This window comes from Mycteria americana, chromosome 9 (genome assembly GCF_035582795.1).
Source record: "Mycteria americana isolate JAX WOST 10 ecotype Jacksonville Zoo and Gardens chromosome 9, USCA_MyAme_1.0, whole genome shotgun sequence".
NCBI lineage: Eukaryota > Metazoa > Chordata > Aves > Ciconiiformes > Ciconiidae > Mycteria > Mycteria americana.
Genome location: NC_134373.1, coordinates 29565386 through 29579892, shown reverse-complemented (window position 1 = coordinate 29579892; position 14507 = coordinate 29565386). Strand labels below are relative to the sequence as shown.

Sequence of the window (14507 nt, the reverse complement as noted above, 5' to 3'; positions counted from 1 at the left end):
ATATCCCATCACATATAATATCTCTTACCATCCCTTATCATATCCTGCTTTAGCTTAGTCCCAAATCCTAGATCATGCTGGCTGCACAAGCTCCAGCTGAGTTCAGATATCGATGATACGACTTCTCCTAGAATATGTTCCTTGAATTGCAGGGCTCATGGAGGTACTTTTAATCATTCCCGTTGAAGCTGTCCCAGTTTGTGTGGAGTAGTTCTCTATTCACTGACCTAGAGAAAGAGAGATTGATTGGCCATGACTATGCTTAGGGCACTTGGGTTAGAGACAGTAATACAGCTTTCCTGGCACATCTTCTGCTAACAAGCTAGTATAGGATAGCTCAGTACTCTTCCACATACTGGCTGATGTTTGAATAAAAGAGGAAACCACCTCCTTTTTTTTTTTTCCTTCAGTTTTGTACAGGGCCTGGCCCTGCTGACCAGCACTTTTCCCCAACAAGATGCAAGGTCTGAATCACACAACTGTAATATGCACGCTGGGACCAAAGGGATAAGCTTTCTCGAGTATTTTATCGTCTGTGTGTGGCTTCTTCGCCCAACAGGCCTTTCTGGAGGCATAACTCCAGTAACTGAGCAGTGCCTGTTGAGTCCTGCTCCATCACTGAACGGGGCAGTTGACAACTCGCTGCCAAGCTGCTGTATGGTGTTGTGCTTTGTTGCTGCCTTGCAAACAAGAGGAAGGTAGATCTTGTTCCAGGAGAACATGAAACAGGAGGCCAACTTTAATGGGATTCATTCTCCCACAGCACAAAGCACAAAAGAGTCATCTTATATGCTTACAAAACTTAACTGCTGAAAATTTGAGCAACTCCTCAATGATTAGATAGCTAGGGGATAATGTTCAGCAATTGAAGGTGGACAATTAGTAGTTTCTCATGTGCACAAATTTATGACTAGCTCTGTGGGTCTGAGGAGACCTCAGCAGTGGGAAGATCTTGAAGAAAGTGCCATCTAAGCTATGTTTAAAGTATAGCACTGATAAAATTTAGCCAAGAAACACAGGCTGCATCTCCTGTTTGTTTGCAGAGTGCCACAAACACATTTATAATTCAGTATAAATAAAAGATAACATTGAGTAATGACAGCAGGCAAGGCTACAGCAGTTGTGGTGCTGTAGCAGTCATGGCTCAGCTATGAAAATTTGATAGGGCCAATAAAATAATAAGGAAACCATAATTAGGTTAAAGGCTTTCCCATGTTACTCATTTTCTAACTCTTGTATAATAGTCTTTTGGGCTACATCTTCTGAGATTCATTCTGGAAAGCAAATTTGTACTGATTACATTTTTTTTTCAGTGTTCTGTTTTTATTGTGCCTAAATTTGTTTTCCTTCACTTTGCTTTACAGTGAATGAAAAATATTTGTTTAGAAATCAAGATACATATAATAGGATTTCAGTAAAAAACTAGACCAGAATCAGTACTTATTCTAAAGAGTAAATATGCTATTTACAAGACATATGTACAGGTGGATATTGTAAACGCATATAGTACAGTGTTTTTAAGTGGAAATCTTAAATGGAGGGTATCTTAGGTCCCAGGTCCAATCCTGCTTTTTCCTGTCCTTGTCAGAGTGTGAAAGGTTATGGGTAAATGAGGCATAAAATGCATATGCATGGGGAGGCTTCACACCCAGAACAAACTTCTTTCCGAAAGGTAAGCTAGGACACAATTCTAGCTATAATTTACTGCTGGTGTTAGTTTGTCTTGACTTTTTGTAATAAATATTAGTTGATACCTTTCTGCTGTTCCTTAATTTGTATTGATATTTTTACCCCAGCATTTTGTACAGTCCTGTTCAGAAAACTGTACTATTAAATTCTCCTTGGTGGCGGTAGGAAGACTCAAATCAATTCTCACCAGGTTTTGTGATAATGGCAGGCATAGACAAACAGTGTTTATTTCTGTGTCAGGTAATTAGAAGTAAGCCTTCAAGGTGAATCACAAACTGATGAATATAAACTCTGTTAAAACCGGGAGCACAGCCTGTAAAGCGAGTGGCTTTGTGTCCATAGATTCAGCTAGAGATGTGAGAAAGGCTTTTTCTGCAGAACCCTCCAGGTGGCAGCGGGTTTTCACCCACCCTTCCCTTTGTGTGCGTCCCAATGAGCAACGCCCACCTGAAAAGAAGAGAATGAAAGTGCTCACCATGGATTCACATACCACATTTTGTCATTCTGGACAATATTCGCTGAAATTGCTCTCTGTTCACTCAAACCTTGCCCACAACCATCCCCAAACTAGGTGAACTGGACAGTTTTCCACTGCAACATCTCTTCTCTTTAATAGCTTCACTGACGATATGGTGGGCAAGGAACAGTGGGTGATGGCCGCTGCCTGGTTACCAATTCTAGCACTACTGTGGTGAAACACAACAGAAATAATGGAAGAAATCTTTGTCTCTCTCTCTCTCTCTCTGACCAGGTAAGAGAGCTTGGTGCTACCATATGCGCAATGTGCATGGTGTAAAATAATATATTAAGGGATCTCTCAAAGTTGCAACACTGTTTCTCTCTCAATCTTGTGCACAGGGTGAAGAAGAGAACTGAGAAAGTTGAAAGGAGACAGTTAAAGCCCTGGTTAACAAGACCGTCAGCTTTCACTCCTTTTATTCTCTGAATAAAGCTGCACAAAACAAAATAAATAAAATTAATCACAAAAGCAGATTTGGGTCATTTGCCCATTAGCTTTTAGGGTAAGAAATGCTCTTTAAAATAAGTATGAGACAGATTACTGAGGTTAAAGAAAGCAATAAAAAAGTAAAGGAGAATCACATCCTCTTTTACCAAAGCACTGGGGCAAGTTAGGGGACTGCTAAGGAAAGCACTGATGCTAGTGTGGCCTAGATTGTGATCAGTGAAAGGTAAGTCCTGTAACAGCTGCTGGTGTAATGACCTTATCTCCTCATATTGTTAAAAAGACAAAACCTGACCCTCCAGGTCCAAAGCACGTCTCTCCTTCGCTTGAGCTAATGCAGAGTCTGTTAGCAGCTGTAGTAGGTGGTGAAGTATCTCTGTGTGTTCCATGCACCGGGGAGGGAGCAAAGCATGCAGCTATTGATTTATTTTACAGCATAAAGCTGGTAGGAGTGCAAGCATGTCCATGTTCCTACTTTGCATACTGAAGCCTTGGCCTTCAGAAAGCATTGGTAGAACTGGGGCATCCTTCAGGTCTTGGAGCACACATCGATACCAAGAAGGTGTGGCACACATTGCACAGGTTGAGCGATGGGGAGGGTTGAGCACACATCGATACCACGGGAGCAGCTCTGGATCAGGGCTGTGTTTTGGGGGAGTACGTTGGAGTGGGCTTACGCAGGGACTGAGGGCTGGCCTGGATGGAAACCTCTCTCTTGTTACACACAGGTTTGAGCAAGGCTGAATTTAAAGTTGGCAGGCAAACACTGGGCATACTATTACCTCAGTTCTCTCCAGATCCTCACTTCTCTTGGCTACCTGAAATTAGCTGGGGTTAAACACTTACCACTTTTAATGATACAAATCACATTCATTGGCCTCTAAAAAAAATCGAAACTTGTGAATTATACACGTAGCAATTCTTCTGTCAAACAATCTTACCTTCAGATGACAAACTCTCCATTTCTGCAGTGTGGCAGATTAGATGTTATTAAGGCTTTGTAGAATAGTTCATGGAGCACATTGATTTTAATAAAATACATATTGATTACAATAAAATGCCAGTCTTTCTGCTCTGAACAGAATATCTAGCTGTCATTAAGTAATGTTAAAATTTTATTAAATCAATATTACGTGCTCCCTTTAATTAAGAAGAGATTGTCTTTGACCTTATTTGTGCTGCTTGAATGAAACTCTACTCAGAGACAGCAGAAGGCTGGTCTCTTTTAAAGAAGAAAAATATTAATATTAATTTATGCACAAATTTATATTTCATAAGTGGACAAAGTAGCACATATATCAAGTCAGTTTAGACTTTTATTCATTAGAAAGAAGGGTATTATTAAAACCAATATTTTGAACTTTTCTGGAGCAACTCAGCATCTCACAATGTCAGGACTATGAGGATACAGCAGTCCCATAAAAGAAAACTCTACAGCTGGAGTACAGAATGGTTAAAATTGGAGAGAGGTAACAGGATCTAAAATGGCTACAGTGAGCTACCCCCAAATCCTTGCAAGTTTTAAATGGCTAAACCCTAGAAGAAACATGAGGATAAAAATGTATTCTCTAGGACAGAAAACTGAATGGCTAAAAATCTCTAGGCAACAGGATACCGTTAAGGAAAAAATGAATCTCAAAGGCAGAAGAGTTGTTTATTCACTAAGCAACTGAGCTGCACAAAAATAAAAAAAAATTTACTTGTAAGATAAAAGTTACTTGTAAGATTAAGACATCAATTTGCATCACTCCAAAATAACCTCAGAGTTATCATTTCAGGTGTCTACAGGATATTTATGACCCTCCATTAGTTTCTGAACACACTGGTGAGCTGGTTTGATCAGATGGGTGCGTGTAGGAAGAGAAGTACCAGCACAGCCAGTGTGCCTGATCCAGAGGCACCTTCTATTCATGAATGCTTGTTAGCACCTTTTGACCACACACAGTCCTGCAGCAGCTCCTCTGTTAACTTGGGGAAGGAATGAGAGCTACAGCAACGGGTAAGATCGTACGCTGGATATGTGGCTGCTATGCCTTGTAAGTAGGATGTCTGCTGTCCTTATTGGGAACCTGATGGCTTGTTTGGGAGTTTTATTATTCATATATACAAGTAATGTTTGGGTAGTTATGATTATTAATGTATATAATTAGTGGTTTTAGTAGTTGTCCAGCCTTGAAAAATTATATATACCAGAAAAACAAAAGTCTTTTTAAAGCCTACAGTTTTTACCCAAAGACCTTGGGCAGACAGATGACACCATCTTCATCTAACAAAATGCCCACTTTGTATTCTCCTGTATAATCTAATAATTAAACCACACAATTAGACCCATTATAACAGCCTAATTTATAATATTTTCAGCTCAGTCAAAACTCTGCCTGGAATGTATTTCCTTTCAAGTTTAAATGAGCAGAAACTGAGTATTTTAACTGAATAACTGCATGAAGAAAAACAATTATATCTTTGCTTTAGTTAATTTTTCTCTCATAAAGAGGTATTTACTTAATCATGAAGAGTGAAATTAATACCAGGCTGGGAGTTCAAACGTAACAAAGTGGCTGAAAACCAGCTTCTTGTGTTTCACTGAGCTGTTCTAAATGTCATGTACTACGACGCAATAAGTTGGAGAAGGAAACAGCAATGAGATAGCAAAATGTCACTCACCTAGATGCAAAAACATCATAGCACTTCTGGAAACTTATAATTAACATAATTATCCTATTGATTAACATGGAAACTGAGTAAATGTTTTCCTGAATTTGGAGTTTACTGTTTTAATATGTATCACAGTTACAAACACGTAGAGCTTGAGCCTGTTATTTGCAAGGACGTAAAGTCACTTTGTTTAGGCACTATCTTGCTCTGTCCACCTGCAGTGGATCCCTTCTTCTGTCCGAGTGTCTTCTCAGCTTCTTATTCGGTCTGCAATGCCCCTCAGTTATGTTGGGGAGCTGCAGGCTTGGATGTCTGTACACACTAATATTGCTTACTATTATTACACATACTTGTAAAAATATGCTTACTGGAGGAAAGAACAGTTGTTGGGGGAGGAGAGGAAAATATTTTTTTTCCAAACAAGAGGCCTGAGAGAAGCAGAAAGAGAAGTGAAGAGCAGTAAACAGTGGTCTCAAGCACCACCACATGAGCAGCAGTAGGTAAGTTATGTAGCGCTCTGAGCAAGAGACACAAAGCATGAAACCAAAATGGCTCAAAGAGAAGTGATGAGACATATTTAGGATGGTAGGGAAGGAAGATGAATTAGGAGCAAAGTCATGGTTTAACAGGGGTGGGGAAGAGGTGAGAAGCAATGGGAAGGTAATAAACACTCCAGAGTTAGGGAGCCAAGGTACAACCACATAGCTGGCAATGAGTGATTTTTTTTTTCCTGTTTAGTTTGATTTCAGGGTTGAGTTTTCATGCATTTTTTAATAACCAGTGTTGAGATGTTGTCCAGGCTGATGTAAGCCTGAAATAGTATCTCCACTTGGCACACTGGGGTGGTTTAGGAGACAGGACTCCGATCATTCAGGGAGTAGAAAGGGTGATGTAATAGCAACCAAACTCCTGCAACAGCTCATGCTGTCTCACAGGTGTCACAGGTGGGTCCGTTCAGCTACTGTGTGCATCAAAGCGGGAAAGATCTGCCCCCCCTGCTTCAGTCCCAACACCTGAAGGTACTTTCAGTGTCTAAGCTCCACATCCTGACCATTATGCAGCACCTGACTGACATCTTCCCACAGCTTCAGGCAAGGCCTATGTGTAGTCATCGTGTGTACGAACTGACAAGTGACAGAGAGGGCTTGTGAGCAGTGGGGTGCAGGTCCAACCCTCCTTCATCGCAGTCTGCCTGGGCTGTGAGTCTGGTGCTGTGTGTCCTGCCTGAGGGTTAGTCCCTGCAACACAGCTCCACACAGGCAGAGCTGCTCAGCACTGCTCAGCACCCGCTCAACGATGCAGCTTCTGGGGAATGTAATTCTCTGCAAACGCCAGGGTGAGATAAAGTGAATTGCGAGCTTGGAAGCAGTCTGTGAATTTTCAGAACCGGTAGGAGATCCATAAACAGCAGACAAAATGCACAATGAACTCTTTTTTAGGTGCCGGGATATTGAGTGGGATATGGCTGTGATCACATGAAATTTAAAATGCTAAATCAAGTGCATCCAGGTATATTTAGAAAAAAAATGCAGGGAAAATAGCTTGTTTTTTCAGATGGAAGGCATCAAGTTGGCCTGTTTGTATCAGCTGCAGTTCTGTACTTGGTTACTCAGCCTACGAGCATCAATAATTATATGTTCTCCAGAAAGGACATAATGACATCTATTACCTTTGATAATTCCCAACATCAAGGTTTTCACTTTCTCAAATAAAAGCACTAGGAGTTCGAATTAAAATCCCTCAAAGTTGTCACCAAATGCACTCACAAGTTACCTTATTACCAGACCTTTCCCTTTTCACTCCTGGTAGTATTCATCATGAAACCTTCAATTTTACTGGGGGTTTGAAGTGGCTTTGTGAAACCAGACATGAGTACAGAGGGACTCTATTTATGCAGTGTCGAGGCAGTGAGGTAGTTGCAGCAATTCAGCATAAAGGGTTTATATGACAGTGTGGAAGGGCTGTGCTTGAACAAGCTCACTGCTATTGCTGTGTTCAGTGGAATATTTGATGGAATTACCTTTTGTGTTAAAGCCCTAGAAGAATCATTTTTTGAGACTTGAGTGCAGCTGTTGCATAAGTGGCACCGAGCTGATGAGATCTGTGTTATCCAACCTCTTTGTGGTCTACGTTTAAATTGATTTCCCTTTACAGTTCTAGTCTGGGCTGCTGCTTTCACACATTTTTTTTCCCCTTTGAATTCTCAAAGCAGGTTGGTGAAAGAAGTTTGCAGTCCTGGCTTTCACCGCACTGGCTGCCCAGAAAGCTTAGGTTGAGTTTTAGTGTTGAAACTTCCTTGTCATTTTAAATAGGTTAAGTAGCCTTGAGAGAGGCAATTTGCTTCAAGGACTGGGAGCGGGAAGCAGGGATCATAATGAGGAGGATTGGACCAGATCTTGAAAGAATAAGAGAAAGAAACTACAACTAAACTTCAGAGGAAGAAACAGCAAATATTATTTGGCAAGTGGTACTATGATAAGGGTGTGGAGAACAGCAGAGAAGAGGGAAGTCAAGGCCTTCCTCCCAACCTGTAAAGCCGATGAATTTTCATCGCTGGCCTATTGACAGCATTCACACCAGAGGCATGCAGCAGGGATAGGAATTGAAGGGACTCTGAGTCCCCAGAAACTGCCTTGTGTTCCCTTATGGTTTCCTTCATGCCCTTCAGCAAATCACGTCATCCCCATTTGTCTCAGTTTCCCCCTCTTTAACAAACTTTCTGTTTGGTAATAAATTAGCTAAAGCTGTCAAGAATGTTGAATATGCTGCACAAGCGTCAGGTGGAAGGGAAGGAGATTATTTCCAAACATATTTCACAGTTTATGCGAAATGACTCTTACCATATAATCTTGTTGATTGCCAGACATTGAAACAGTGCAATTTTCCTTTAAACTGTGAGATCTGAATGGAGTCGCTGAGGACTCAGTAATTTTAGATTTCTTTTCATAATCTACTTATGCTCACTTCTGCTAGCCGCTGCTATCTGTGGAAAATCTAGCTGGCTTTCTCCCTGGGTTAGCACAGTCCCCAATAAACGGTTTCATCACCACTAAAAAGTGGTATTTCCATGCAACCAAATTAACATTACAGGTTAAAGATGACAGGTGTGACAGATACTTTAATTTCTGCATATTTGAAAACCTGAAGTGTTCCTGGTTTGTTTGCAAAGCAGAGCTGCTTTAGCAACAGGAACAAAAGGATTTTAATAGCATCCTGTCCTTGGAAGCTTCTGAAACTCCACTTCTGCACCGACACACAGCTCTTGCTTTTATTTAATTGAAACTATTTGTTATTATGTGATGGTATTTATTCGAACACCTCGCACACCAAAAGAGTCCCAGCAAGACTGTACTAGATTCTGGCCAGTAAAATGGGCTCAGTCCTGAAAAACCTAGGATACCAAAAGTCTGGAGAGCAATAGAAAGGACAAACAGCGTAAAGCAAAACAAGTCCCCGCAGCTTACTGGCAATGCACAACTTGCAAAAATCTCCCCGTTTCAGTGCTGCACTTATGACAGTTTCTGAGCACATTGCAAGTGGTGTTTTAGGCTGGCATTTAGAAGGAGAGTCCCCAGAGCTGGGGCAAGATATTTTCTCTGTGACATCTGTGAGAAAAGTGACAGAGAATCACAGCAGCTGTCCTGCCCTTTACTCCTCACTGTGGTGCTCTTGTTATCGCCAGATGCAACGTCGGAGAATTTACAGCTGCCTGACTGTGCTGAGCCTTTTACCTCATCAGGGATGGAGATGGGCCATACAGTAATGCGTATTGATCCATGTCCCAAAATGTGGTTTATGTCTTACATTTCTCTGCTAAACTATAGCAAGGGGAAAGCAGACCATTACAGTCCAGTCTCCCACGTGCAGATACAGCCGCTAAATGAGTGATGACAAGCCTTTAAGGCTGAATGGATGTAGGCATACACAGGATGATGGCTCAGACATAGTAGCTGTCCATAACTGAGTGGATGTGCATGCTTAAGCCTGCCACAAATCTAAGGTAAAATGAGTTAGCTTGAAAATCAATAAAAGATCTTAAGAGCACTCACTTGATTGTTTGTGATGGCTCAGCTGACCTGGGGTACATCGTTAAGTGGAAAGATCTTGTGAATATGCCTAAACCCCTCATGCTCGGGGCAGTAGTGAACTGCCAAAGAGACATTCCCTTGGCCTGAGAGGTGCAAAGGCAGCCGGTGGTGCAAAGGAGGCATTGCCTCTTGGCTCGGTTGCACAAGTTATCACACACGAGTCCTGAAGAGCACTGGGAAGAGGAGAGCTGGTTCTTGAACAGACCAAGAAGGCAGTCTCTGGGAATTTACCTAAGATTTTTTTTTTTTTTTTTTTTCAGAAAAATGTCTACTGTACTCCTGTAATTGAACAGGAAAAGCTTTTTGCACTCAGCTGGTGGGAAAGTGTAAAATTAGAGGATTCGAAATGTGCATATAGGCTCCTTGTTCTTCTAAAAATCACTTAACTCTAACATTTTCTTCCAGCTACTAAATGTTGGTGATCATCACTGCTGTTGTTCCTTCCCCCGACAAGAGAGGACATACGCGGCCAAACCCTTGCTCTGCAGAGAGGGAAGTGGTTGGTGACTTGACCCAAGAACTGTTCTGCATGTGCAAGAGCTGATTTCACCTTCTCACCACAGTTAGACAATGAAGGGAAGGGGAATCTGTCTCCTACTGTGGGGACCAACAAAGGTCAGAGGAGGGTTAGCAATGCAGAGCAGAGTCAGTCCTCCTTGCTGTGTCCATGTGTTCAGGAATGGGCTGCTACTGCCCTGGTGCGCAGAAGCTGCAGCAACATCAGCTCCAGTGCTTTGTCCAGCCTAACAAATCCAACCGAGTAGCAAGATTTCTTAGTAAGGGCACCATCACACAGTCCACAGCTGGCTAATTTCTGCAACAAAGTCGATTTAAAGGGTCTCAGCTCAGATTTTCAAGCCTAGTTTTATATATACCTAGTATCTGAGTGCCCATAGACATACTGGGACGTGTGATGTGTCAGCACTACAGGTGTTCCCCAGGAGTGCAGTCACTGAAGTTCTTCTGAAGATTGGTTTGATGGAGTATGTGATGGTGTTTTTTCCTGCTCAACTTACAAAATATGCGAATTCTCTGTGACTTTTCCATCCCCTCCCCAAGAGATGCAGTCTGAAGTAGTTCTGCTGTATGATGATGATTGGGGTTTTTTAATTTTGTTCATCACTTGGGCTGTGAGAAATATCCAAACGCATCCAAATTGGCCTTTGAGGGTTTCTTTTTGCTTCCTCTCCCTCCCTGTAACAATATGAGACAGTTCCAACTTCAGCTGTATTGGAATTTAGTAATTCTCTTAATGCTGGCAAGTATAAGGTATATTTTATGAGATATCTTATGGAACTGATGGGGGAAATAAATAGTAGCAATATTAATAAAAAAAAAGTGTTATCCAAGCTGAAAGTGTTGCAAGGATAAACAAATCAGTAAAAGGTGCAGTTTGCTTATGATACAGTAATTTTATGAGTCATAATTTTTCAGATGAACTGAAGCTATCATCATTATCAACTAATAGCTTTAAGAATGACTTATCTAACTTGATACTGCCTATGGTACTTCTGGAGTGTGAAAGAATTTTAAATTGTCTGTAAAGAACTGATGCTGCCTAAAGGACATTAGAATAAACGAACCACAGCATTTTAAGTGTTATCCTTTCAGAAGAAAAGAAACAAACATCCTTCACACAATGCATAAGGCTGTATGTACTCTATTGCTTCTGGAGTATCTGTGCTGTTCTTAGTGACTCGCATCAAATCTTCAACAGAAGGGCAGTATTAATGCTGGATCAGGTTCTCTTTTCTTGCACCAAAGAACCACCAGTAATATCAAAGGGCTTGTGGCCCTTGGGCTAGCTGACCTCCACTGCAAAGGACCTGGGGGGAAGTACAGCAATGGCCAGAGAGATGTGAAAATAACAGAATTTTCTGCATTGTTTAATGAAAGTGAGCTGAAAGATGTCATTTAACCTTGTAACAAAAATTTTTATTTAATTTTGGAGAAAGTAGAATACTTTGTTCTGCTGCTTCTTTTTTTTTTTTTAATTTTGGAGCAGCTGATAAGTAGAAAATGTAAAGAAAAACAAGAAAGAATGTTAAGCATCCATTTAAGAAGAGTTAACCTTTTAAAAGCAGAATTAGATATCAAAACAAAGCTGGATGGTTTAGAATGAAAAATTGATATATTTAATTTTGAAAATGTCACCACTAATCACCTGGATCTTCCCCAAAGCCACTTCTGTTGTCCTACATCCAGTGAAATGGACTCAAGTGGTCACACCTTTGTATTCAATGTAAAACTGCTCGGTGAATTTGCTATTTGCTGAGGAAATCAAACAAACAGAAAAAAGCAAATCTCTTCCTTTTGATCACCTCTCATTCCCCTTAGCTAGGGCAGAGATGGTAGCAATTATTCTGAGAGCAAGATAAATCAGCCACTGCAGGACTGCTGGCACTCGTGGTCATCTGGCAAGACTTCTAAAGGACTGCTACTTCAGCTGGAGATTTCTGAATTCGCTCAGTGCTCTGCCTCTACTGCTGCACAAGCTCGGAACCAACCTGTGAGGAGAGGAGGCAAAAGTCGTCTATATCGAGTGATGGGGGGCTCCTTCACTGTCCCCAGGAGCAGACTGCAAGGCTACTTCATGGAGGCAGTGAAGCTGCTTCTATAAAGAACAGTGCGTATGGGTGAGGTTTAACTGCACCTGAATGAGAGCTGATTTGGTTCACAGCTAATTAACAAGTACAGGGCTCTGCTCCTATGGAAGGCAATGAAAACCCATCCAGTTTCAATGTGATTTTTTTTTTTTCAGTTACAAGTTTTGTTACAAGTTTTCAGTTACAAGAATGAAACAAAAAGGAAATGGTAATCCAGAAGAGTTCACTATATAAATTGAGAAGCTGTAAGTTGTTCTGGAAAAAGCTAATTGGCTCATTGAAGCATGTCAGCTTGACAAAATAATGGTATTTTTCTCTTTAATACTGTCATAAGGACAAAATGTTTCATTTCACATTTAATCTTTTACATGGAAAAGATTATTTCATTTTTTGGTTTCAATTTTATTAACTCTAAATAGTTATCATTTAACAGAGGATTCTCCTACATGTTTTCTTTCACATTTTTAAAGTTTTTAAAAGTCCATATTCTGAAATAAAATTGTAATCAATGATTATGTATATTTAGAAAATATACATAATTTAATTTAATGTGATATATGCTTAAATCATGGTTGAAATCAATATTTCAAATGATGCAGAACAATTTTTTTAGCTTTGTTAACAGGAACTTTTGATTTGGAACAAATCATATTTGAAATGTCAGAACTGTGTGTTGGCTGAAAGTTTCGCATTTCCACTAATCCAGCGTTTTTATAACTCAAAATCAGGTGGCCTTGCCCTGCTTTTCCTATATCTTAGTTCTGACCAATGTATATGATTTCAAATACAGTACTATTGCTGCAAAGAGGTAGAGGTTTGAGCATAAAATACATGGATAATTTCCAGACGGAGGAGAATGCTAATCATTTACCTCAGTCACTGCCGTAGTCTTTTTGAGCAAGTGTCATTTGAAACCCTGAACATGATTCAAACAGTCTCGGTGGAAAATAAATACAAGAAAATAACTTTTTCCACAGCAGAGGTGAAAAGCTGACTGCATCCTCGAGGGCACAGATGGGCTGAGCACAGAGGTGTCCTGGTGCTTTGCGGCAGGGCTGGGAATAATGCCTGCAAGAAACTTTTGGGAGTATGTGCCAGCTCGCCAGCATTTTTTCAGAGAAGAGAGGACGGTAGTCAAGGTCGCAGTCAGAAACAGTCCTGCAGTCACAGACGATGACAACAACTGAACTTCTCACTGGATTGCTTGCCACCTTTTGTCAGGCAGGGCATTTGATTGCCCTTTAAATATAAAGAATCCTTGGCACTGAGCAGGGGTATCATGGCAGATGTTGTGTGTCATTAAAAGAAAAGCAGAATGAAAGCAGCTTGACCCTTGGTGCTTCCCTCCTCCTCTCCCTGCTGCTGCAAACTCAAAAATGGGAGTTGCACGACGGAGCGCATCCGTTGCTATTCATTCCACCACACTGAAGGGCTTCACCACGTGGCCGTGACTGCAAGACAAGCTGGATTCCAGGTTTTAAATCCAGGATGATTGATGCCTTTCTCAGTGGATCTTTTAAAACTCTGAAAACCAAGTGATTTGTTCTCACTTGTGAATGAGAGTACGAGCCTCTTCTGCAGCATTACTCATCGATTGATCTCCAGGTGCTTTGCGAAGGAGGTCAGCATTAGCTCTTTTTGACAGATGGGGAAGGAGGGATGGTTTTCCCAGAGGCACTTGTCAGGCTAGTGATAAGGCAGGGAGCTGAAATCCCTTCCAGACTATATCCCCATCAGTAGTCACCCAGCACCCTGTGCCCTGTTACTTTTGTTTCCTAAAAATTACCTCCTAAAAATGGAGGCCACATATTTCTGGGCATCGTCTCCTTGTGCACGTGCATGCCTCCAGATTTGTTGGCTGGCCCTGTGCCGCATGGATATGAGTGCCCATGCGATTTCTGGTTCACTATTTCTGACTCCAGAAGTTCTAAGACAGACTCCACAAATGTTTGCCCAATCTGTGCTGTTCTGAATCAAAAAAGTTAGGCTTAAAGAAGTGGCATTTCACTGACACATTACTTTCTGAGTCCATTTCTGATCCCTGTTTATTTAGGGAAGCATACCGAAGAGTTTTGAGGTGAACATACCCATTTTAAACTTAAGAAAAGTTTGTTCCAAATAAGATTAATTACTGTGCCCAAACATGCTAAATAATTAAAAAAGACATTGCATATGGACACAAAGCACTTTAGGATAAATTAACTAATTTATGGCAGTGTAATAAACTAGTATTAATGTGCTCAGAGTGCAGTGCTGCCAGGCAAGGCATCACACAGAAAAGGGCATGGTTCTTCAGTGGGACTGAAAATTTATCCTCTAGGATACAGAGATATTTCAGAGCTCCTTTAAAGGATCATTCTGTTAAAGAGGTAAGAAAATTGCAACTTCTACATGCAATTTGTTTATGAAATATAGTAGCCGGGAGCATCTTAGAGGAGAAATATATACACAAATGGATTAGGACGTTGGAGATGATTCACATAAATGTCTTTTTTCCTATTCAGC

At 40.9% G+C, this 14507-nt stretch overlaps 1 long non-coding RNA gene across 1 annotated transcript in view; it reads left to right on the top strand.

Moving 5' to 3' along the window:
* The window catches only part of LOC142414588 (uncharacterized), a 203273-nt gene extending 192444 nt beyond the window's left edge, over nucleotides 1-10829 (top strand). Inside the window, exon 3 of the long non-coding RNA XR_012777126.1 lies at nucleotides 10817-10829. This is a non-coding gene — a long non-coding RNA (uncharacterized LOC142414588). The remainder of the gene's footprint in view (nucleotides 1-10816) is intronic.
* The last annotated feature ends 3678 nt before the right edge of the window (nucleotides 10830-14507 follow it).